The sequence below is a fragment of the Giraffa tippelskirchi genome, chromosome 4 (assembly GCF_054371585.1).
Source record: "Giraffa tippelskirchi isolate mGirTip1 chromosome 4, T2T-mGirTip1v1.2.pri, whole genome shotgun sequence".
Lineage (NCBI taxonomy): Eukaryota > Metazoa > Chordata > Mammalia > Artiodactyla > Giraffidae > Giraffa > Giraffa tippelskirchi.
In genome coordinates this window covers 174,028,704-174,054,629 of record NC_137278.1, presented here as the reverse complement: position 1 = coordinate 174,054,629, position 25,926 = coordinate 174,028,704, and the positions used below count along the sequence as shown (strand labels likewise).

General features: G+C 42.3%; 2 long non-coding RNA genes across 3 annotated transcripts; both read right to left on the bottom strand.

Annotated features, from left to right (window-relative positions):
* Positions 1-1,421: 1,421 nt before the first annotated feature.
* Positions 1,422-2,810, bottom strand: LOC145546014 (uncharacterized). The gene is made up of 2 exons (XR_014082420.1): positions 2,467-2,810; positions 1,422-1,800 (listed from the first exon to the last, which is right to left on the bottom strand). It is a non-coding gene; the product is annotated as an uncharacterized LOC145546014 (long non-coding RNA).
* A 90-nt stretch (positions 2,811-2,900) lies between these two features.
* LOC145546013 (uncharacterized) lies at positions 2,901-25,357 on the bottom strand. Of its 2 annotated transcripts, none has more exons than XR_014082419.1 (3): positions 25,032-25,357; positions 16,070-16,314; positions 2,901-3,645 (listed from the first exon to the last, which is right to left on the bottom strand). It is a non-coding gene; the product is annotated as an uncharacterized LOC145546013 (long non-coding RNA). The 2 variants fall into 2 exon arrangements; XR_014082418.1 differs by lacking the exon at positions 25,032-25,357 and adding an exon at positions 16,675-17,103.
* Positions 25,358-25,926: the final 569 nt, after the last annotated feature.

Sequence of the window (25,926 nt, the reverse complement as noted above, 5' to 3'; positions counted from 1 at the left end):
CATTGGTCACTGGTATGGCATGCTCTGATTGCTATGACTATACATGGAAGCGAGAAATAGATTTAAGGGACTAGATCTGATAGACAGAGTGCCTGATGAACTATGGACAGAGGATCGTGACACTGTACAGGAGACAGGAATCAAGCCATCCCCCAAAAAAGAAATGCAAAAAAGCAAAATGGCTTTCTGAGGAGGCCTTACAAATAGCTGTGAAAAGAAGAGAAGCAAAAAGCAAAGGAGAAAAGGAAAGATATTCCCATCTGAATGCAGAGTTCCAAAGAATAGCAAGGAGAGATAAGAAAGCCTTCCTCAGCGATCAATGCAAAGAAATGGAGGAAAACAATAGAATGGGAAAGACTAGAGATCTCTTCAAGAAAATTAGAGATACCAAGGGAACAATTCATGCAAAGATGTGATCAATAAAGGAGAGAAATGGTATGGACCTGACAGAAGCAGAAGATATTAAAAAGAGGTGGCAAGAATACACAGAAGAACTGTACAAAAAAGATCTTCATGACCCAGTTAAGCACGATGGTGTGATCACTCACCTAGAGCCAGACATCCTGGAATGTGAAGTCAAGTGGGCCTTAGGAAGCATCATTACGAACAAAGCTAGTGGAGGTGATGGAATTCCAGTTGAGCTATTTCAAATCCTGTAAGATGATGCTGTGAAAGTGCTACACTCAGTATGTCAGCAAATTTGGAAAACTCAGCAGTGGCCACAGGACTGGGAAAGGTCAGTTTTCATTCCAATCCCAAAGAAAGGCAATGCCAAAGAATGCTCAAACTACTGGACACAATTGCATTCATCTCACATGCTAGTAAAGTAGTGCTCAAAATTCTCCAACGCAGGCTTCAGCAATACATGAACCACGAACTTACAGATGTTCAAGCTGAATTTAGAAAAGGCAGAGGAACCACAGATCAAATTGCCAACATCTGCTGGATCATCAAAAAAGCAAGAGAGTTCCAGAAAAACATCTACTTCTGCTTTATTGACTGCCAAAGCCTTTGACTTTGTGGATCACAATAAACTGTGGAAAATTCTTCAAGAGATGGGAATACCAGACCACCTGACTTGCCTCTTGAGAAACCTGTATGCAGGTCAGGAAGCAACAGTTAGAACTGGACATGGAACAACAGACTGGTTCCAAAGAGGAAAAGGAATACGTCAAGGCTGTATATTGTCACCCTGCTTATTTAACTTCTATGCAGAGTACATCATGAGAAACGCTGGGCTGAAACAAACACAAGCTGGAATCAAGATTGCTGGGAGAAATATCAATAATCTCAGATATGCAGATGACACCACCCTTATGGCAGAAAGCAAAGAAGAACTAAAGAGCCTCTTGATGAAAGTGAAAGAAGAGAGTGAAAAAGTCGGCTTAAAACTCAACATTCAGAAAACTAAGATCATGGCATCCAGTCCCATCACTTTATTGCAAATAGATGGGGAAACAGTGGAAACTGGCTGACTTTATTATGGGGGGCTCCAAAATCACTGCAGATGGTGATTGCAGACATGAAATTAAAAGACGCTTACTCCTTGGAAGGAAAGTTATGATCAACCTAGACAGCATATTTACGGACAGGCAAAAGACCCAGAATACTCAATGCAATACTGAAGGAGAATAGAGTTGAAAGACTGACACTCCCTGACTTGAAGATTTAGTATAAAGTCACAATAATCAAAGTGGTGTGATATTAAAGAATAAATAGTAGATCAGTGAAGCAGAGTAGAGAGACCAGTAGTTCTTGCTCAGTTGCTCAGTCGTTTCCAAATCTTCATGACCCCATGGACTGCAAGACACCAGGCTTCCCTGTCCTAAACTCTCTCCCAGAGTTTGCCCAAACTCATGTCCATTGAATTATGCCATCCAATGAGTTCATACTCCTCCTGCCCTCAATCTTTCCCAGCATCAGGGTCTTTTCCAATGAGTCAGCTCTTCGCATGAGGTGGCCAGAGTGTTGGAGCTTCAGCTTCAGCATCAATCCTTCTGATGAATATTCAGCATTAATTTCCTTTAAGATTGACTGGTTTGATCTCCTTGCAGTCCAAGGGACTCTCAAGAGTCTTCTCCAGCACCACAGTTCGAAAACATCAGTTCTTCAGCATCAGCGTTCTTTATGGTCCATCTTTCACAACCACGCATGACTACTGGAAAAACCATAGGTTTGATTATATGGACCTTTGTCAGCAAAGTGATGTCTCTGCTTTTCAATATGCTGTCTAGTTTTGTCATAGCTTTCCTTCTAAGGAGCAACCATCTTAATTTCATGGCTGTAGTCATCATCAACAGTGATTTTGGAGCTCAAGAAAATAAAATCTGTAAACTGACAGAAGATGAGATGGTTGGATGGCATCACCGATTCAATGGACACGAGTGAGCAAACTCTGAGAGATAGTGAAGGACAGGGAAGCCTGGAATGCTGCTGTCCATGGGGTCACAAAGAGTCTGACATGACTGAGCAACTGAACAATGGCAATACATCTATTAAAGGGGACAAAATTCAAAATACTGACAAAACCAAATGCTAGAGAGCCTTTGGAGCAACAGGAACTCTTAAATATTGCTGGTCAGAATGCAACGCATTTCACCCACTTTGGAAGAGAGTTTGTGGTTTCTTACAGAAATAAACACTCTTTTACCATATAATCCAGCAATCGTGTTCCTTGGTATTTAACCAAAAGACTTGAAAACTTGCACACAAATGTTTGTAACAGACTCTTTGCAACCCCACGGACTGCACCCCGCCAGGCTCCTCTGTTCATGGAATTCTCCAGGCAAGAATACTGGTGTGGGTTGCCATTCCCTTCTTCAGGGGATCTTCCCGACCCAGGGATTGAACCTGGGTCTCCTGCATTGCAGACAGGTTCTTTACCATCTGAGCCACCAGGGGAGCCTTATAACAGCTTTATTCATGTGAAAACTTACAAGCACAAACATTATCTTCAGTAGGTGAATAGATAAATAATGGTACATCTAGACAATGGGATATTATTCAATGCAAAAAAGAAAAAAAAAAAAAAAGAGCTACCAAGCCATGAAAAGATATAGGGGAATCTTAAAAGCATATTACTTAGTGAATAAGAAGCCAACCTGAAAAACCTACCTCCATACTATACAATTCCAACTAAGATATTCTGGAAAAGGCAATGAAAATTCTACATATGATACTATTATAATAGGTATATGTCATTATTTGTTTGTCCAAATGCATAGAATATACAACACTAAGAGTGAACTCTAAGGTAAAATGTGGATTTTGGATCACTCCAGATTCATCAGTTGTAACAAATGTACCACTCTGGTGGGGATATCGGTAATGGGAGAAACTATGCATGTGTTGGGTAGGGGGTACATGGGGTTCCTTCCTAAATTTTGTTGTGATCTTAAATCTACTAAAAAATAAAGTCTTGGAGTGACATCAGCATTATAGTGGCATGATACCTTCCCTTTGTTTCTCCCCTTCAATTTAGAATCAGTAAACCATCCATAACTCAACCAAGGTTCCTCTGACCAATACACCATGACACCGGAGTTCTGCACATCAGTACCTCAAAGGGTGTGCACTGGAACGCATAGTGGAGGCAGAACTAGGGGAAAAGTGGAGGCCGTGCTTGCAATCCTAGCCACCAACCACCTGAAAGCAAAAGTACACAAAACTTTGAATAAAGTGATAAATATAATTTCAGAATCAGAAAATTACAACTCTGTATCACTATAGGTTGTTAAAAAATTATAACATAAAGGTTAAAGGTGGGGGGAGCAGTAAAAATAACTATTTTGCTGTTATTTGCAGGTTACCAAGTTTGGTATAGAAGTATCCACATCAGATCAGTATGATGTTTTACATGGGTATGCTCTGTATTTAATAATCCAAATGGTATGTTATGATGATGATCTGGGTGCAGGAAAAAGTTTATTGGCTTTGAAGACTGCAGATGCGAACAATGAAGAATACAGCCTAGTGCAATACAGCCTAGTGGGTTTACTAGTGCAACAGCCTGGAACAAGCACAAGCAATCTGCAAAGTTTTATCCACTGCTTTCAACACTGTATTGACATCTGAGAAACCTTGAATTTTGCAGTCAAGGGGAAGTTGACTTCAAGTGCAAGTTCGGCTCCATTCTCACTAGTTCTGTTTTAAATCTGTGGTGTTGAACTATTATGGAAATATAAACGATCCTTTGCTCTAGATTTTCTAAAGAAAATGCAATGTAAAAAATATCAACCATTTGTTTTCTATTGAGATTGCGTCCAAGTACTGCATTTCGGACTCTTTTTTGACTATGGTGGCTACTCCATTTCTTCTAAGGGATTCCTGCCCAAGGTAGTAGATATAATGGTCATCTGAGTTAAATTCACCTGTTCCGGTTCATCTTAGTTCGCTGATTCCTAGAATGTCGATGTTTAGTCTTGCCATCTCTTCTTTGACCACTTCCAATTTGCCTTGATTCATGGATCTAACATTCCAGGTTCCTATGCAATATTGCCAACAAAGGTACAGATAGTCAAAGCTGTGGTTTTTCCAGTAATCATGTATGGATGTGAGAGTTGGACCATAAAGAAGGCTGAGCACTAAAGAACTGATGCTTTTGCACTGTGGTGTTGGAGAAGACTCGAGAGTCCCTTGGACTGCAAGGAGATCAAACCAGTTAATTCTAAAGGAAATCAGTCCTGAATATTCATTGGAGGGACTGATGCTGAAGCTGAAGCTCCAATACTTTGGCCACCTTATGTGAAGAACTGACTGATTGGAAAAGACCCTGATGCTGGGAAAGATTGAAAGCAGGAGGAGAAGGGAATGACAGAGGATGAGATAGTTGGATGGCATCACTGGATGGCATCATGGCTCAAACTCATGATGGACATGACTTTGAGCAAGCTTTGGGAGTTGGTGATGGACAGGGAAGCCTGGTGTGCTGCAGTCCATGGGGTCGCAAAGAGTTGGAAATGACTGAGTGACTGAACTGAAATGAAAGAAACCAGATGCAAAAGGCCACCTATTACATGATTTCATTCATATGAAATATCCATAATAGGCAAATAAATCCACAGAGACAGAAAGTAGATTAGTGGTTACCTAGGACTTGGGGAGGAGGAATGGAGGTGACTGCTGAGGGTAACAGGATTTATTTTGGAGATGATAAGGGTGTTCTGGAATTAGATAGTGTTTATGGTCACACACTTGATGAAAATACTGAATCACTGAATTGTACACTTCATATGTATTGTGAATTACATCTCAATTTTTAAAAAGCAAGGGGAAAAATGAATATAGAATCTTTGTGAACCTCCATTCCTTGGCTCCTCAGCTCATGTATTTAGCTATGAGGGAGAGGTTGCCATGTATTTCCACTGGTTTAAGTCACACATTCATCTTGTATAACAATCCTGTGAGGTAATTTTCTTTTCGCTGATGTGGTCACTGAGCCATTCTACTACATTGTCAAGCCAGATGCTTCTGGGTTGCTGGGGCTTGTGAAAATGCTAATGAATTCTGTAAGTATAATTCCAATCTATTGTGTCCTTCTCTGCAAACAGATTCCTTGGTCTGAGGTGATTTGAATGGAATATGAATGGCAATGAATGAGGCCTTCTGTTTAGTGCCAGTAGAAGCATTTTACACAGGAAAGGCAAATTCATATCTGGAAAATATTTCTATTCCCAAGAGGACAATATCTGCTCCTTGTATGATGGAAAGTGTCCAGTGCATCAGCTTGCCTCCAAACGGCTCACTGGCTCCTGGGAGAATGGTGTGTTCAATCAGGGGCTCAGCATGGCCTTGGCTTTTATCACATGGGGACTCAGAATAGGCAGAAGCCAGATCAACCTCAGTGAAGAAAAGCTCATGCACAGCTTCCTTTCCTATTGCCATGCCACTTCATAAATGGGCCTGTTAAGGAAGTACTAGGCAGCTGGAGAAAGAGGTTGACTGACATCCATAGCACAGAATGTACTATCTGATTATTGAGAGCTTTTCTGCCATAGATGTCCTCTGATGAGCATTGATATGGGTCATGGATTTGTCATACATGCCCATTCTGAGAGGTCCTCCATATAACTTTTCCCCTAGACTTCACCAGTCTTCCAATTTTGTTCTTCCTAAGGTTCTATCCAGTAGGTCAACCCATTAATCACTGTCCATGAATTAAAATTTTCAAAATAGGATACATAGCCATCCATTTCCAAAGTTAATAACCAAATTCACTGGCTCTTCAGGCACTCTGGTACTTGCTTAATAGATTTTCAAACCATATACTCTGGCATTTTGTACAGATTTCTGGTAGTTATTGTTAGTTTTGATCTGTCTGGACTAGTTTGTAGATGTTACAAATGATGCTATAAATGATGCTATAAATGAAGCAGTACTTTCTGTCTCTGCTCCACATTTAATCCCAACCAAGAATTTGCTCTTGTAGAGGCTGGGCAGTATTGGAGTATAGGTAACTAGAAATGATTTACAGTATTGATTCTTCTCTGTTCTTGGTGGCAGGCTATAGTGACTTTGACTTCATTACTGTCTTTTAGTATTATCTCTGAGATGAGCTATAAAATACTTCTCTTGGAGTCAGCATACTGTACAAACCATATTTGGGTGTACCCAAATACTGTAGGGTACACCAGGACCCTACTTTCTTTCCTCACTCCTCATGAGGCCGTACATGTGGACTGAGGGAAAGCTAGTACAGAAGGAGTGGTTATGACAGAATGCTGGGCTTCATGTTTATGTTTTAATTATGCCTTCAAGACCTTGGTGAGCTGGTAATGTACATACTATTTTCACCTAACAGTGAAATGCTGCTGCACTGGTTCAATTATAGAGCTATGTGAATCAGATAACACTGCATTCCTGGGTGGTTGAGTCTGCATAGTCAATTTGTGTCCTAAGAACAGGGCACAGTAGCAACCTAGGAGCTTCTTCTCAAATGCAGAAAACATGTTAACAAAAGAGGACATAGTGCTAAGGAATTTGCTAGGATTCTCCTAAAAGATGCTTGTGAGAGGTTTCAGACAGCACTGAAACTCCTTGTACTAATGGGCTTGTGGGGCCACTAGACCTGAGGAGCAGGGCAGGTTGCACCCAGCCTGGGCCTGCTGGGGAACTTTCTCTTATCTGAGGCCCCACAGAGATCTGGAGTCCTGCGAGTTACTTGATAAATTGCTTAGGGCAACACATCCAGAGGCCTATCAAATACCATGCCTCTTTGTGGTAGTGTTACTGAGTCCAAGCTCAAATTGAGAGACAAGGTATTGGGGCAAGGAATAGCAATGGAGAAGATAGCAGGCTAGTATCCCAACCATCTTACATGAGTTAGAATTCAGGCTTCTTTTATATTAATAAGGAAGGTTAGTTGTTGCAGACTTCTTGGTGTAGGTTATACCCCAGAGAAGATGTGATAATCCTTTATTCTTGCAGCTATCCACATAGGTCTTGTATAATGTTCCTGTAAGCCTCGGACAAGACAACTGTTATTCTGTTCTGCAACATTTTATCTCTATTTGAATGGGAAATGTTATACCTTTAAAGGTCAAGCCTGGGAGGCAGAGTCTTGAGAATGGGCTATCATGCACATTTCACCCTGTAGGCCAACATTCTTTTAGACCAAAGTGCAGAGCCAGCATGACTAAGCACCAGCAACAGAACACAAAGGTTACAGCTAAAGGAACAGATCCAATATGAAGTCAGCTTTGTGTTTCTCTGGAAGTGGTACAATTTGCACCAGACTACTTCCAGACACCCAAAACATAATTAATGTACCCAGCCCTTGAATTTTTTACAAGGTTTATTTCATATCCTCTGGCATATGTGTGCTTTATTAAGTCTTTGGAGTGGGTAGCCATTCCCTTCTCCAGTGGATCTTCCCAACCCAGAGGCTGAAACTGGGTCTCCTGCATTGCAGGCAGATTCTTTACCATCTGAGCTACCAGAGAAACCCTTACTAAGTCTTATAGAATGCTCATTAGTTTCTGCTTGTCAGATACAATTAGCATATCATCAAAGAAATGGACCAATGTTCTGTAGGATGTCAATATGACAAATTTCACTCTATAACAAAAGCAAAGTGCTTGAAGGCAGATGTGTAAGTTACAACCAGGTACATGCTGCTGTTATTGGTCCACATCCTAGTGCTGCTGAAGCCAGTCCGTTGAGAAACCAAGTACTGCCCTTGGAGAGTTGGAGAACTCAGGTTTTTCACACCAGCAGGCCCTGAGGAGCTAACACTTCCAGCTCTGTACCCCGAACAAAGGAGTTACAGAGTTTTTATAGACAGTGCATAACACCAGACTTTAGTGGGCAGTGCTGACTGTTCATAGACCAGTTTAAACTAGGAGTTCCGCTCAGGAGGGAACAGTAGTTAGGACATAGAAGAGGGGATGCCTGACCTTTACAGAAACAAACATGGCTAAGCAGGATTACAGGGGCTGGGTAATTGACAAGGGTGAGTGAGGTAAGTTTCTGTCTTCCCAAAACTATGTAACCTACATGACTTTGCAGGGAGCTAGCTGAGTTGCAGAAGCAGAATATGAGATTATTTCTAGCTGGGTACAAGTTTTTAAATTTTCCTCTTCAATCTCCCCTCTTGATGCCCCTTAAAGTTTATAAGTCATCAACCTCTTGATCTTCTTGGCTCAAGGGCTGATAACTTTTCAGTGCTAGGAGGAGTGTGGTGGCCCTCCTGTTTGCAATGGCCTCAGCTAGGCTGGAAATTGTCCTCATGAATAATGGCAAGAGACAAGGAAAGAGGAGGAGGTTTGTTCTGAATCCTAGAGTTTTGAATCCTCCTAGAAAAGAAAGCGATCCCCCAGATTCCATCCCTTCCAGTCTGCACTGGAACATGAGCTATGTTAGTCATCTTTCTGGTTATTTCTTCTATAACCTTGCCCTTATCATCTATCTGTAGGTAACAGTTACTAAGATTGAACTTTCCACAGACTCCCCCTTCTGCAGTCAATAAGTAATCTAGGGCCAGGCAATTTTGATAAAAAGCATCCTGGTTTGTTGCCACATCCTGGTTTGTTGTTCTGCCAGTAAACTAAGAGCCTTGGCCATTTCATTAGTAATAATTTCAGTCACCACCTAGAGCCAGATAATTCTGTTAAGCATGTAAATCAGGGTTCGGTAGTCTCAGAACCCACCTTCTGCCCATGTGGCTGGCCTGTAGTATTGGATTATGCACTCAGGAGGCCATTCATCATCTTTCTAGTCTCCAATCTGTAGAGACCTGTGATTTTTGGTGGGGCCTCTCTGTTTATAAACTGGGACTCCCAGTGATTCACCTTGGGCTAGGGGGAATAGGAAAAAGGAGAGATGGATAGTCCCCAGCACACATGCCCTTGACCAGTTGGCTGGCAAAACTGAACATGTGTTAGTTCCACAAATCCAATATAATCTTTCTGGAGCAGGCCAATGGCCTTCAGTGGATAGGTCATCCCACTGGGTCTTTAAATTGGGGAAGCTTGCTAGAGGTTGAGGATTAGGCTCTGTATAGTTTGGGCTTCCCCACCAACTAGAAGCATGAGTAGCTGGCCAAGACAAGTGAGGTTTCCTACCAGATCATTGAATGATGGGCCCCACTATGTCAGGCAGTTTTGGGTTTTTTTTGCCAATTATGGAAGTCTTTAAACGCCAAATTCTGACCCTGGTCTTCTTGAATTTTTCTGAGTGTTGAAGGGTCTTTGTGGATCTAATTCTTTAGTTCCCAGGGCCATTGGTCTCCCATATTAGTTCCTTCACACATAACAAGAAGTAACCATCAAAGTCTGGGCTATTGTCTCTGCCAGGGCTAGAAACAGATTTTTAGTCTTGGCTGAAATTGGAGGGGGGCCACTTTCCATCTCTTCATAAAAGGAATGGAAGAGCCTGTATGTGGAAATCCAGAGTGGAACAGAAACACTCTGAATATCAATACAGTTGTTGGGTCAATACCTCTCCCATTAATATAGATGTTGATTTGATGACCCTTTTTCCATTTTGGGTCTCTGAGGTTGAATATAGTGAAATCGATAGGGTTACATGTGCCCAGCTTACATTTGGGATCAACAGTTCTCTTTTGGAGGAGTGCTACTTTCTCCTTATTCTCCCAAGTTGCTTCTATATTTTCCAAGGTTGCCCATCTGACACAGGCCCAGGTCCAGCAGCAATACCAGGTATCTTCACGACACCCGGGGTTATGGCGTGCCAGTTTACACATATATTTGTCATTGAATGCATATTCTTGTTCCCATGATAAGCCCCTGCAATTTAGAATTAGGGTTTTTGTCAGCAGCAGTGCATACATCAAAGTACACCAACAGCAGGTGTTCTAAATTCGTAATTTGTGTTCAGTTAATCAGGAGCCTTCCTTCTAGGTGGCAAACTTCTAACCAGTTTTCACTGAGGGGGAAACCAGGGGTCAAAACAAATATATTGGTCTTCTTGTTGAAAAATAGAACAGGTTGTTTTGTTATGTATGTAAGTTTCCTTTACCTCTCCTTGGCAAGAGAAGTGAGTACAGTAAAGCAAGGTCCAAGTGACCCCCTGACCTGATCTGGTCATGTGAATGCATGAAATACATGTGGGGTCTGTTTTACTCTCTAATACACTACAGCTCAGCAGGATATGGGCTTCCCTGGTGACTCAGGTGGTAAAGCGTCTGCCTGCAGTGTGGGAGACCGGGATTCAATCCCTGGGTTGGGAAGATCCTCTGGAGAAGGAAATGGCAACCCATTCCAGTATCCTTGCCTGGAAAATCCCCTGGATGGAGGAGCCTGGCAGGCTACAGTCCATGGGGTCGCAAAGAGTCGGACAGGACTGAGCAACTTCACTTTCACTTTCGGCAGGATAGAAACCGCTATTATACAAAGCATTTGATTCCACTTGACAATCCCAGTACCTTTAGGTAGACTGTAGTCAAGGCAACGTTTTGTATCTGACTCACAGAAAGCATCAAGGCCAGTGGAATAACCAGGCCCCATTCAGCAGGGTGTCATCATAACCCTGACTCTCTGATGTCCCTAGTCGAAGAAAGGAAGGCGGGGGGGGGTGATATCTGACCGGGGAGTGATTACAACAGGCCCTTGATAGGGATGATACTCCCCACTACGACGAGATAGCAGACAACTAATAGCAGCTTCTGACCCAAATTCCAGTCCTGGGGTGTGGCTGAAACTAGTTCTATAGCAAAGAGCACAGCAGTAATGCCAATCAGGGAAGGGGCCAGGGTGGCAATGGAAGCCCATTCACATTCCTGATAACTGGATCCTCAAGCTTCCACCGTACATCGACCAGCCAGTTGACAGGATGTGGCTGGAGAAGGGCTGAAGAATCCTCAAGTTTTTGCCATGTGTTGACTAGTCAGCTCCTGGAGTGACTAGAGCAGGGCTGTTGATTTTGGATCCAGACCTTGAGTGGGTTCTCAGAGTCTTGAACTGCTTTCCAGATGTCCTTATCGTGGGGAGCTGCTGCTATCTTGACTCTGGTGTGGTGGATCCAAGGGGTGACACCTGTAACTTTAACAGCAGTAGGGGTTGCCAGGACGACCATATGGGAGCCTGTCCAAACTGGTTGAAGTGATTCCTTTTTCCAATCTTTAACCCATACCTCATCTCCTGGCTGATAGGGATGAACCCAATTGCAAAAAGGAATGGGAGTCCTTTCTGAGGTTTCTCGGGTGATATGGTATAAGACTTCTCCCAGGGCCAGGAGGTGTCAGGACATCTCCAGATCATCTAGTTGCTGGGGGTCTCTCTTGAGCTTTCCTATCACTGGAGGTGGTCTCCCATATAAGATCTCAAAGGGAGAATAGCCTGAGGACCTTGGGATGCATCAGGCTCAGAGTAAGGCTAGGGGTAGTATGTTGACCCAAGGTAACTGCATCTCCTGACAGAACTTAGCTAACGTTGTCTTGAGGGTCCGATTCATGCGCTCAACTTGCCCAAAGCTTTGTGGCTTTTAAGCAGTATGGAGCTTCCATTTGACTCCTAATATCTTGGACAAGGTCTGGATTATCTCAGACACAAAGGCTAGCCCATTGTCAGACCCTATGAAGAGAGGTAGCCCATATCTCTGGATTATGTCTCTTAGTAGGGCCTTGGCCACCTGTCATGCCCATTCAGTGCACATGGGGTAGGCCTCAGCCCATCCCAAATAGGTGCAGACTACCACAAGTAAATACTTATAGCCCCTGTAGGGCTTGACTTCAGTAAAGTCCACTTCTAAATCTTTAAAGGGCAGTGTCCCAACTATCTGCACCGCTGGGCTGGGTCTTGGTCTTTGACTGGCATTGCTTTGTGCAGAAGTCACACATCTACCACTGATCTGGGCACATGGGGTTGGGAACTTAGGAACGAAATAGTAATGACTCAGTAAACTTTCCAGAGCAGTTTTCCCTAAGTGAGTTGTCTCATGGTGCTGTTTCACTAGCTGGACTGTATATTTCTGGGGACAAAGAATCTTCGGCCTGGAAGCTTCTACCAGCCCTCTTTTCCTTTTGTTCCTCCCTCATCTAAAGCCCTTTGATCTTCTTCCTTGGTATATCTCAGGGACAGAGGCAATTCTGGTGCCAAGAGGACCTTAGAGATTGGTTTAGGGCCCTCTGTGGGACTCGGTTGGGTTGCCACTTCCTTGGCTGCCTGGTCGGCCAACTGATTCCCTTTGCTGACTAGATCAGTTCCTCTGTGATGACCTTTACAATGGACCACTGCCCCTTGGGACCAGACTGCCTCTAACAGCTGAAGGATTTCTTCTTTGTTTTTGATCTCCTTTCCCCTGCTATTAATAGTCCCCTTTCTTTATAAATGGTTCCATGAAGATTCAGTTCAGTTCAGTCGCTCAGTCGTGTCTGACTCTTTGCGACCCCATGAACCGCAGCAGGCCAGGCCTCCCTGTCCATCACAAACCCCCGGAGTCCACCCAAACCCATGTCCATCGGGTCGATGATGCCATCCAGCCATCTCATCCTCTGTTGTCCCCTTCTCCTCCTGCCCTCAATCTTGCCCAGCATCAGGGTCTTTTCAAATGAGTCAGCTCTTCACATGAGGTGGCCAAAGTATTGGAGTTTCAGCTTCAACATCAGTCCTTCCAATGAACACCCGGGACCGATCTCCTTTAGGATGGACTGGCTGGATCTCCTTGCAGCCCAAGGGACTCTCAAGAGTCTTTTCCAACACCACAGTTCAAAAGCATCAATTCTTCGGTGCTCTGCTTTCTTTATAGTCCGACTCTCATATCCATACATGACTACTGGAAAAACCATAGCCTTGACTAGACGGACCTTTGTTGGCAAAGTAATGTCTCTGCTTTTTAATATACTGTCTGCTGCTGCTGCTGCTGCTAAGTCGCTTCAGTCATGTCCGACTCTGTGGGACCCCATAGACGGCAGCCCACCAGGCTCCCCCGTCCATGGGATTTTCCAGGCAAGAGTGTTGGAGTGGGGTGCCATTGCCTTCTCCAATGCATGAAAGTGAAAAGTGAAAGTGAAGTCACTCAGTCGTTTCCGACTCTTAGCGACCCCATGGACTGCAGCCTACCAGGCTCCTCCGTCCATGGGATTTTTCAGGCAAGAGTACTGGAGTGGGGTGCCATTGCCTTCTCCTAGGTTGGTCATAACTTTGCTTCCAAGGAGTAAGCATCTTTTAATTTCATGGCTGCAATCACGATCTGCAGTGATTTTGGAGCACAGAAAAATAAAGTCAGCCACTGTTTCCACTGTTGCCCCATCTATCTGCCATGAAGTGATGGGACCGGATGCCATGATCTTAGTTTTCTGAATGTTGAGCTTTAAGCCGACTTTTTCACTCTCCTCTTTAACTTTCATTAAGAGGCTCTTTAGTTCTTCCATAAAGATGTAATGTAGCAAAGGTGTACCTTGAGACAGTGTAGATGTTAACTCGCTTTCCTTTAGTGTGCCTTAGCGCCTGGTTGAGTGCCCACAGCTCAGCCCCTTGTGCCAACCATCCTTGTGGCAAGGCCTCAGCCTTTACTATCTCATCTGTTGTCCTTATTGCATAGCCTGCCTTGCATTGTCCATCCTGGATGAAACTGCTTCCGTCAGTAAATAGTACCAGTACCGGGTTCTGGAGGGGAGTGTCCATCAGGTCTGGCATGTTCAAATAAATTTCATCGATGACCTCCTTGCAGTTATGATCAAGGGTTCCCACCTCTGTATGTAAGCAGGTGGTGGGATTCAGCATCCACACAGTCTCGAGGTGGACCTGTGCGTTTTCACAAAGCAGTCCTGATAGTGAGTCATCCTGGAGTTGGTCAGTCACTTGTGCCCCTGGCTGTTCAGCATGGGGAACTTTTACATTTATATTTTGTCTCAGCATAAGCTTATCTGCTTCTCTGACCAGGACCACAGTGGCAGCCAATGCCCAGAGACATGGCAGCCATCCCGTGGCCACAGAGTCCAATTGTTTGGACAGGCACGTGACCAGGTGCTGCCATGGTCCAACTGTTTGCATGAGGATCCCCAGTGCAGTGTGATTTTTCTCATGCACGAAGAGGTTAAAGTCCCGTGTCACATCTGGCAACCCTAATGCTGGAGCCCTGGTCAAGAGTCTCTTTATCTCCTTGAAGGCTTTTTCTTGTTCAGGCTCCCACTCTAGGGGTTCCTTACCAGATCCTGCTGTGGCTTGTACAATGGTTAAGCAATTTCAGGAAAGCCTGGTATCTGATCCAGCAGAATCCAGCAACCCTGAGGAACTCACAGACTTCTTTCTTGGTACTTGGTCCGGGTATTGAACAGATGGTTTGCTTCCTCTCATGTCCCAGCACATGATGCCCTTTCTCAATGACAAATCCAAGGTACTTGACCTCCTGTTTGCAGATCTGAGCCTTTTTCCATGACACCTTGTACCCCATGGTGGAGAGTAGAGCCAATAGGGCATACAATCTAAAACCACTGGCTTAGAGGAACTCGCCTCCCACCCCCATCATGTTGACTAATATAATCTACCTTTCTGACCAGGAAGGAGAAGGGTGTGCATGGGAAGGGCCTTGTCTTAGGGCCTTATATCCTAGATCGCCACTCCTGGAAGGCCTAGTATTCCCAGACAGCATGATTACGTGCCTCCTTGAAGACAGCCTTGATTGCTAAATGCCTCAGGGGGTCGGAACTGAAAGGAGGTGATCCCTTATAATGGGATTCATGGAGGAATAACTTCAGGCAGGGCTCTGGAGAGGGTCTGGGGTGACTGACCATCTCAAGGGCACTGAGCAGGTGGAGAGAGCAGTATATGTACTCCTTGCCTAGGTGAAGGGCCTGAAATCCTTGGGAAATCAGGGGATTATGAAGGAAAAGGTGACAAAGGAAGGTAGCTTCGTAATGAGAATTCAAAAGTGTTTAGGAGCACGTCAGAGTGTGCCACTCCACACAGGCTGGCTCAGGGGATCAAGGGAGAGGGATACAAATCAGTCTGGCAAAAGGGGCAAGTTTTTCGAGGGAAACCTAATTTTTCAATACATTAGCTCAAAGAGTCAGCTGACAGGAGGGGAGAGTGAGCCTTAAAATTTTTAGGAAATTAACTTTGGTGGAGGGCCCTAGGGCAAAGGGCCGTTTGGACATAATACAATTTTAAATAAAATCAGTAACCAATTGTTCCCTCTCCTCGTGTATCCCGCCCTGTGTCGGTGGCGTGAAGACAAACAAGGGTGGATGCCCCCTCAAAGGAAGAGATCATTCAGGTACCCACCTGGCCACATCCTCGTGGGGAACTTAGGGGTCTCTTAACTTTGACAGGTCAGTATAAACCCCTGACCCAGATCTGACTCGCAGGGATGAACTTGGTCCCCCAGAGACAGACACTGTGTTGAGCCATATGAGGTCACCATGAAACCACAGGTTAGGGCCCACTTGGACTCTGTAGCCACAAAGGCTGTGAAGCCACACAATCGCAGCGGGACGAGGACGATCCAGGGCACTCACCCACACACACATTCAGGCCAGAGCTTATCACAGTGCCTCCCCTCCCTGGAAAGGTCCCTAACTGGTAGTCTTCTTCCTGAAGACCATAGGAGGTGATCAAGCTTCTCTTCCATCCGGAGACGGGACCTGACTGGGTTCTGTGCCCTGGGGTCTTACCTTATTATGTGGCCATGTTCCTGGTGAGTTGGTCCATTCCTCCAGTAAGTCCAATTGGGACTCAGCCATCTGGAGAGTCGGAATCCTGGTCAGAAAGAGAACCCAGAAAATCGTCAGGTGGTGCGCCTCCTTATTTGTCTCGGAGCTCCTCCGCTCCGGCCTGGTCAAACCACTGGTCTGGCAGCTCAAAAGGCCAGCATAGTTGGAATCTCGCTGGTGCCTCCAGAAATGTTGCAGAAGTCGGTCTGTGGAGAAACCAAGCACCGCACTCAGAGAATTGGAGAACTCAAGTTTATTTATGCCGTCGGGCCCAAAGGAATTAACACTTCCAGCTCTGAATCCCAAAGAAGTTACAGAGTTTTTATAGACAGTGCATAACACCAGACTTTAGTGGGCAGTGCTGACTGTTGATAGGTAGTTCAAACTAGGGGGTTCTGCTCACAGGGGAACAACAGTTAGAACACAGCAGGGGGAAATGCCTGACCTTTACAGGAACATGGTTAAACAGGATTACAGGGGCTCAGTAATTGACAAGAGTGAGTGAGGTAAGTTTCAGCTCTTAGCATTATGGCAAGTTTCTGTCTTCCCAAAACTATGTAACCTACATGACTTTGCAAGGAGTTAGCTGAGTTGCAGAAGCAGAATGAGCGTGAGGTTATTTCTAGCTGGGTGCAAGTTTTCAAATTTTCCTCTTCACTAGAAGTTGAAAAAATTAAGATCAGGAGGCTGGAGGGCAGCCAGGTCCTAAGTAGGACCCACAAGGGACCTAGATAAGGCCTTAGACAGGCTTTGCCAGGTCTTAATCCTATCTGGCAAAAACCTGTGGGAATCCTAGTGACTGAGAGATCCACTTGTGGGAATTTCCCACCCATCTTATTAACTCTATACCATCTAGTAAGAAACATATAGCCAAATAGCCACATGAAGTATTTAGGTTTAAATTAATTAAAATTAAATACGGTTAAAAATTCAGTTCTTCAATAGACACATGTGCCTAGCAGCTACACTGTTAGCCAGATATAGAACTACTGGACAGTGCTACTATGATGTCAGAGTGGAAGTAGCCAATGATATCCCCCTACATAACCAGCAAATAAGATTCCCAAAGGCCTGTAAAACCAGCCCACACACTTATGGTCAACTAATCTATGACCAAGGAGGCAAGAATATACAATAGAAAAAAGACAGTCTCTTCAGTAAGTGGTGCAGGGAAAACAACACAGCTACTTGGAATGAAATTAGAACATCCTTTAGCACCATACACAAAAATAAACTCAAAATGAATCAGAGACTTCAATATAAGGCAAGAGACTATAAAACTCTTAGAGGAAATGCAGAAAACTCTTTGACATAAATCTCAGCATTGTCCTCTTTGATCCACTTCCTGGAATAATGAAAATAAAAACAAATATAAACAAATGGGACCTAATTAAACTTAAAAGCTTCTGCACAGTATAGGAAGCCATAAACAAAATGAAAAGATAACCTACAGAATGGGAGAAAATATTTGCAAATGAAGTGACCAACAAGGGATTAACCTCCAAAATATACAAACAGTTCATGCAGCTGTCAAAACAACAGCAACAACAAAAACCCAAAGCAAAAGAATAAGTCAATCAAAAATGGGCAGAAGATCTAAACAGATACTTCTCCAAAGAAGACATACAGGTGGCCAAAAAGCACATGAAAAGATGCTCAATATCACTAATTATCAGAGAAATGCAAATTATAGCTAAAATGAGCTAAATCACCTCACACTGGTCAGAAGGGCCCTCATCAAAAAGTCTATAAACAATAAATGCTAGTGACAGTGTGGAGAAAAGGGAACCCCCCTTACACTATTGGTGGGAATGTAAATTGGTACAGTCACTATGGAGAACAGATTGTAGGGTCCTTGAAAAACTAAAAATAGAACTACCATATGATCTTGCTATTCCACTCCTGGGAATATACCTGAAGAAAATTTAATTCAAAAAGATACATGCACCCCAATGTTCGGTGTAGCACTATTTACAATATACAAGACATGGAAGCAACCTAAATGTCCATTGACAGAGTAATAGACAAAGAAGATGTGGCACCTATGTAATGGACTATTACTCAGCTATAAAAAAATGAACAAAATTTGCATTTGCAGCAACATAGATGGACCTAGATATTTTCATACTGAATGAAGTCAGACAAAGACAAATATCATATGATAGCACTCATATGTGGAATCTAATTTTAAAAAGCAGTAAATGAATTCATTTACAAAACAGAAACAGACTCAAAAGACTTTGAAAACAAACTAATGATAACCCAAGGAGAAACTTCGTTGGGAGGGATAAATTAGGAACTTGGGCCTAACATACACACACTGCTATATATAAAATAAATAACAAACAAGGACTACTGTATAGCACAGAAAACTCTACTCAATATTCTATAATAACTTGTATGGGAAAGAGTCTGAAAAAAAAATGGATATATGGATATATATAACTGAATCACTTTGTATATCTGAAACTAACACAACATTGTAAATCAACTATACTCCAATAAAATTATTTTTTTCTAAATGTTGAAAAGGCAGACGTCCCGGTGGTCCAGTGGTTAAGAATCCACCTGCAAATGCAGGGGACATGGGTTCGATCCCTGGTCTGGGAACTAGGATCCCTCATGCTGGGAAACTAAACCTGTGCAACACAACTACTGAGCCCGCATTCCAGAGCCAGTTCTTCACAAGACGAGAAGCCACCACAATGAGAAGCCCACTCATTGCCACTAGAGAGTAGACTTCTCTCACTGCAACTAGAAAAAAGCCCACGTGCAGCAACAAGGAGCCTATGCATGGCAAGGAAGACCCAACACAGCTGTGTTGTTGTTCAGCCTCTAAGTCATGTCCAACTTTTTGCAGCCTCATGGACTCTAGCACGCCAGGCTCCTCTGTCCTCCACTATCGCCCAGAAATTGCTCAAATTCATGTCCATTGAGTCAGTGATGCTATCTAGTCATCTCATCTTCTGCTGCCCCATTTTCCTTTTGCCTTCCATCTTTCCCAGCATCAGAATCTTTTCCAATGAGTTGGCTCTTTGCATCAGGTGGCCAAGTATTGGAGTTTCAGCTTCAGTATCAATCCTTCCAATGAATATTCAGGATTGATTTCCTTTAGGATTGACTGGTTTGATCTCCTTGCTATCCAAGGGACTCTCAAGAGTCTTCTCCAGCACCACAATTTGAAAGCATAAATTCTTCAGTGCTCAGCCTTCTTCATGGTCCAATACTCACATCTGTACATGACTACTGGAAAAACCATAGCTTTGATGATAGGGACCTTTGTTAGCAAAGTGATGTCTGTGCTTTTTCGTATGTTGTCTAGATTTGTCATAGCTTTCCTTCCAAGGAGTAAGTGTCTTTCAATTTCATGGTTGCAGTCACTGTCCACAGTGATTTTGGAGAACAATAAAATAAAATCTCTCACTACTTCCACTTTTTCCTCTTCTATTTGCCATGAAATGATGGGACTGGATGCCATGATCTTAGGTTTTTGAATGTTGAGGTTCAAGTCAGCTTTTTCACTCTCCTTTCACCCTCATCAGGAAGAGTCTTTGGAATAAACATCGGGACTAAACAGAGTAACAGTATACAGTCTTGATGTACTCCTTTCCTAATTTTGAATCAGTCTGTTGTTCCATGTCCAGTTCTAACTGTTGCTTCTTGACCTACCTACAGGTTTCTCAGGAGGCAGGTAAGGTGGTTTGGTATTCCTATCTCTTCAAGAATTTTGCACAGTTTGTTGTAATCCACATAGTCCAAAGCTTTTGTGTAGTCAGTGAAGCATATGTAGATGTTTTTCTAGAACTCCTTTGCTTCCTCCATGACCTAATGAATGTTGGCAATTTGGTCTCTGATTCCTCTGCCTCTTTGAAAGCCAGCTTGTGCATCGGAACATTCTCAGTTCATGTACTACTGAAGCCTGGCTTGAAGGATTATGAGCAAAACCTTGCTGGCATGTGAAATGAGCGCAATTGTATAGTAGTTTGAACATTCTTTGGCTTGCCCTTCTTTGGGATTGGAATGAAAACTGACTTTTCCAGTTCTGTGGCCACTGCTAAGTTTTCCAAACTTGCTGACATATTGAGTGTAGCACTTTCACAGCATCATCTTTTAGGATTTGAAATAGCTCAATTGGAATTACATCACCTCCACTAGCTTTGTCTGTAGTAATGCTTCCTAAGGCCCATTTGACTTCACACTCCAGGATGTCTGGCTCTAGATGAGTGACCACACCATCATAGTTATCTGGGTCATTAAGACCTTTTTTGTACAGTACTTCTGTGTATTCTTGCCACTTCTTCTTAATCTCTTCTGCTTCTGTTAGGTCCTTACCATTTCTGTCTTTTATAATGCCCATCCTTGCATGAAATGTTCCCTTGATATCTCCAATTTTCTCAAAGAGATCTCTAGTCTTTCCCATTCTATTGTTTTCCTTGATTTCTTTGCATTGTTCACATAAGGAGGACTTATTATCTCTCCTTGCTATTCACTGGAACTCTGCATTCAGTTGGGTATATCTTTCCTTTTCTCTCTTGCCTTTTGCTTCTCTTCTTTCCTCAGCTATTTTAAAGCCTCCTCTGACAACCACTTTGCCTTCTTGCATTTCTTTTTCTTCTGGCCACTGCCTCCTGTACAATGTTACAATTAGACCTGATCCTTGAATCTACTCGTTACATCTACTATATAATCATAAGGGATTTGATTCAGGTCATACATGAATGGCCTAGTGGTTTTCCCTACTTTCTTCAATTTAGGTCTGAATTTTGCAATAAGAAGCTCATGATCTGAGCCATGCTCAGTTCCAGATTTTGTTTTTGCTGACTGTATAGAGCTTCTCCATCTTTGGCTGTAAAGAACATAAACAATCTGATTTCAATATTGACCATCTGGTGATGTCCATGTGTAGAGTCATCCCTTGTGTTATTGCAAAAGGGTGTTTCTTATGACCAGCATGTTCTCTTGACAATATTCTGTTAGACTTTGCCCTGCTTCAATTTGTACCCCAAGGCCAAACTTGCCTGTTACTCTAGATATCTCTTGACTTTCTACTTTTGCATTCCAATCTCTTATGAGGAAAAGGACATCATTTTTGTGTGTTAGTTCTAGAAGGTCTTGTAAAATCCATCAACTTCAGCTTCTTCAGCAACTGCTCCTCCCACCCCCTGAAAAAGTTTAAAGTAAAAGTCTGTCAAACAACATAGGAAATCTTCATACAGATTCTGCTGGTCACTTAGTCTTGGTTTTGGCTGTCAAGATTATGCCTGCTTGTAGTTGCTACACGGGTAAATGAACCAGTCCTCTCTCTCTGCTTCAAATTTAATTACATCCAAGAATTTATTTTGCTCATTAAAAGGCTGTGGGATGTTGCACTCTAAGAAACTCCAGGGCTATTTAAAAGATTTATTTTCTTTCTAGTGATAGATATAATGACATTGGTTGCAATTAGGATTCACTTTTTATTGGTCACATGACACCACATGTCATGGTATGTGTCTCAATATTTTTTAACAATTCCACTTTTAAAAATTTTCTGATCCACTAGTGTTTCACCTAAGTGATAAATGATGGATTCTTATATTTTTGGTTAGGTTTCAAGTTCTTATCAATGTGATAGTTATTAATTAACATATCAGTTCTTTCATCTATCTGTAGAGGAGGCATCAAGAAGAGTGAGGAGCTCTGGAGTCAAGTCAGAGAGTTGGATGTGAAACTTGGCCTCTATTACTCACTTAACACAAGTTATCTAAACTTTTTAAGCCCAAATATTCACTCTTTAATAGTCATTTACTTATTCATAAAATAAATTGTTATTAAAAAATAAACTAGGAATTGGGTAAATAATGGTGAGGAAAACAACTGTTTTTTCTCTTTCACACTGGGGATAAAGATCCCTGCATCTCAAGGTGGTGTGTGTGTTAAACGAGATAATATGTGCCAAGTGTTGAACAATAAATTGGCATAGCACTTGACAAATCCTCAAAAAATGAGGACATTTCATGTACTTACAGATACTTGAGCACCTTTTATGTGCTAGCCTGTGCTGTCCAATTCAGTGACCACAAGTCACATATGGCTGTTAAGAATTTGAAATTCATCCAACTCAGGATGAGCTGTACATGGAAGATATATGTACCAGAATTCAAAAGAAAAGAAAAAGATATAAAATATCTCATAATAATTTTTATATTAATTACATGTTGATAATATTAATTACAGTTGATGATACATTTTAAATATATTGAGTTAGATGAAATATATTGTTCATTTCACCAGTTTCTTTTTACTCTTTTTAACATGACAACTAGAAAACTTAACATTGTATATGTAGTGCACATTTCATTTCTATTGGACAGCACTGTGCTAGACAATAGGCACTGTGAATACAAATATAACTAACTCAGGATTCCTGCACTCAAAGAGCAGCTAGAAATGGAGAGTAATTGTAACATAATGCAATAAGCACTCCTATAGCAGTAGAAAACTCAGAAGGGTAATGTACAAAGAGAGAAACAGTATGAGAAAATGTCATGAAGAGCAGTGCAGAAAGAAGTCTAGCCCTTAGAGAAAAATTGATTTTTAATGAGGTTCTTTGCAGATGATTTGACTGATGCTAGCAGAGTTTCCAAAGCCCCTTGAATACCAGTGGAATTTAGACATAGTGGCGATATCTCAAGTGCACACAGTGTGGTGATAGTTCTGTACAACTGAAGCAATTCTATGGGACTGGATCATTGAAAGAGTTCCTGTGACTTTGCAGGATACACTTAGGTAATTTTTAAATAAAAGTATGTAGTACAGCAGAGGTAAAAAGTGCAGGCAGCCAGAGAGAGCTGAGTCTTCTGGGCACAGCTCCTAGGGCCCTTTCTTAGTCTATGTACTATGAACCTCCAAGACAGGAGCGAGATGCAGCAATCTCAGGGATGCTGAGGAACAGGTCTACCCAGGGGTCTTTTATCCTCTGCACTAGGTAACTAAAACCAGTCTGTGCAGCTGGTTAACCAGGTGTATCACTGTCTATCCTTATCCTGGCCAAGGAACCAGACTTCCAGACTTCCCTGGAATAAGCATAGAGTTACTCAAATCACACAGAAAGTTCATGTGTCCATTTAGCCATCATCCCCAAAGAATAAACAATGTAGGGTTTCATTTAGGAAAAGACTCTTAGGTAGCCTCTAAGATGGTCCACAGTGAACCCTTCACCTTCTATTTTAAAAAAAAAAGTTTATTTATTTGGGTGTATCGGGTCTTAGTTGTGCATGGAGGATCTTTCATTGAGGTGCACAGACCCTCTAGTTGTGGCATACGGACTCTTTATATATTAATACTTGAGGTGTTACAGGAAGGTGGACACTTCCAGGGCCCAAATAGGGCTCTTGTCTAACATGCAGAAATGAATTGTTTGAGGAGACATATGTGCTGACAAAGCAAAATACAGGTGGAAGCTGAAGGACAGTCTGAGTACTATGCTGGGACTATTTAGAAGGCATATTCTGGCTAATTAGTGTAGTACTTATATTCATGGAGAAAGGGCAAGTGTTGATGATATTCATCATGGAACAGAAATGCTTCTTGGTAACTGTATGCAATTGTTGATTTTAGTATTTGGGGTCAAATTAGAAGATTTTTGATGATTATATTCTTAGGTGCTATTTTATTAGCTTAAAAGCTGTTGAATTTTAAATTAATTTTCTATAGTTCAGTTTTCTCATATCTATAAATAAGGACAATGTACCTTCCTGGTTTACTGTGAATATTAACTTTTCATTAATGAGAGACAATGAGTATGGGTTAATTAATAAACAGTGTACTTGAATCTGACCGGAAAAATTAACTATCCACACATTTTGTTTTCTCCAAGATTCTTTGAAGCATCTAAAAAGAACTGAGAGATTTCCTTGATGGTTCAATGGTTCAAGACTCCATGCTCCCAATGGAGGGGGCAGAGGTCAATCCTTGGACGGGGAAATAAAATCCCCCAAGGGGCATGGCACAGCCAAAAAAAAAAAGGCTACAATGTGAAAGTGTTAAGGAACACAAGTTCATGTGCTTGCTGCACAATAAGGCCAAACAAACCAAAACATTGAAGTTGGGAGCTAAGAAAGGTTTATTGCAAGGCCATACAAAAAGATGGGTGGCTCCTGCTCCGGAAACCCCAAACTCCCAGAAGGGTTTCAGCAAAGCAATTTTGAAGGCAAAGTGAGGCAGGGGTGAGGTTGGTTGTTGCAGACTTCTTGGTGCAAGAATTCTTTATTCTTGCAGAGGTCTGGTCATGAAGTTTCCATAAATCTCCAACAAGACAAATGTTATTCTCTGTTTTGCAACTTTTTACCTCTATATGAATCAAATATTTAAGATCATAACCTTGAGAATAAGATGTCCTGTATATTTCAGGCTATATGCAACATTATTAACTCAAAGCAAAAGTAATAGAAAATAAAAGTTGAAGTTAAAAAAAAACAAACAAACAGATATGGTACGAAGTCAGATTTGTTCTCTATAACAAAAGGCCTGGGGCTTCCCTGGTAGCTTAGCAGCAGCAGCATTGCAGAAGCCAAAGAAGACAGGGGTTTGATCCCTGGGTGAGGCAGACACCCTGGAGGAGGGCATGGCAACCCACTCCAGCATTCTTGCCTGGAGAACTCCATGGGCATAGGAGCCTGGTGGGCTACAGTCCATAGGGTCACAATGAATAGGACATGACTGAAGCAACTTAGCATGCACACACACATAACAAAAGGCCTAGTGAAAATCTAGAAAAGTTTCTACTATTTTTCATCATAATTCATTTTTCATTGTTCAGTGAATACAATCTTAATTGATTGTATTATTATTATTTTAATTATGAAAATATTCCCACATCCAAGTCTATTAACACATTCATAACCTCACATGTTTTTTCTATGATCTGAAGGTTCTTACTTACTTATTTTTATTGAAGTATATTTGATTTGATGCTTTTGAACTGTGGTGTTGGAGAAGACTCTTGAGAGTGCCTTGAACTGCAAGGAGATCAAACTGGTCGATACTAAAGGAAATCAGTCCTGAATATTCATTGGAAAGACTGATGCTGAAACTGAAACCAAAACTTTGGCCACCTGATGGAAAGAACTGACTCATTGGAAAAGACCCTGTTGCTGGGAAAGTTTGAAGGCAGAAGGAGAAAGGGAAGACAGAGGATGAGATGGTTAGATGGCTTCACTGACTCAATGGACATGAGTTTGAGCAGGCTCCTGGAGTTGGTGATGGACAGGGAGGCCTGGTGTGCTGCAGTCCATGAGGTCACAAAGAGTTGGACACGACTGAGTGACTGAACTGAACTGATAGTTGATTTACAATGTTGTGTTAATTTCAGGTGTTACAGTAAAGTGATTTGGTTATATATATTTATATTGACATGTATATTTTTGCCAGATTCTTTTCCATTACGGGATTCCCTGGTAGCTCAGCAGGTAAAGAATCTGCCCACAATGCAGGAGACCCCAGTTTAATTCCTGAGTTGGGAAGATCTGCTGGAGAATGGATAGGCTACCCACTCCAGTGTTCTTGATCTTCACTGGTGGCTCAGCTGGTAAAGAATCCACCTGCAATGCGAGAGACCTGGGTTCAATCCCTGAGTTGGGAAGATCAACTGGAGAAGGGAAAGGCTACCCACTCCAGTATTCTGGCCTGGAGAATTCCATGGACTGTATAGTCCATGGGGTCGCAAAGAGTCGGACACAACTGAGTGAATTTCACTATAAGTGATATCACATGATGTTTCTCTTTTTTCTGTCTGACTTACTTCACTTAATATGATAAGCTCTAGGTCCATCCATATT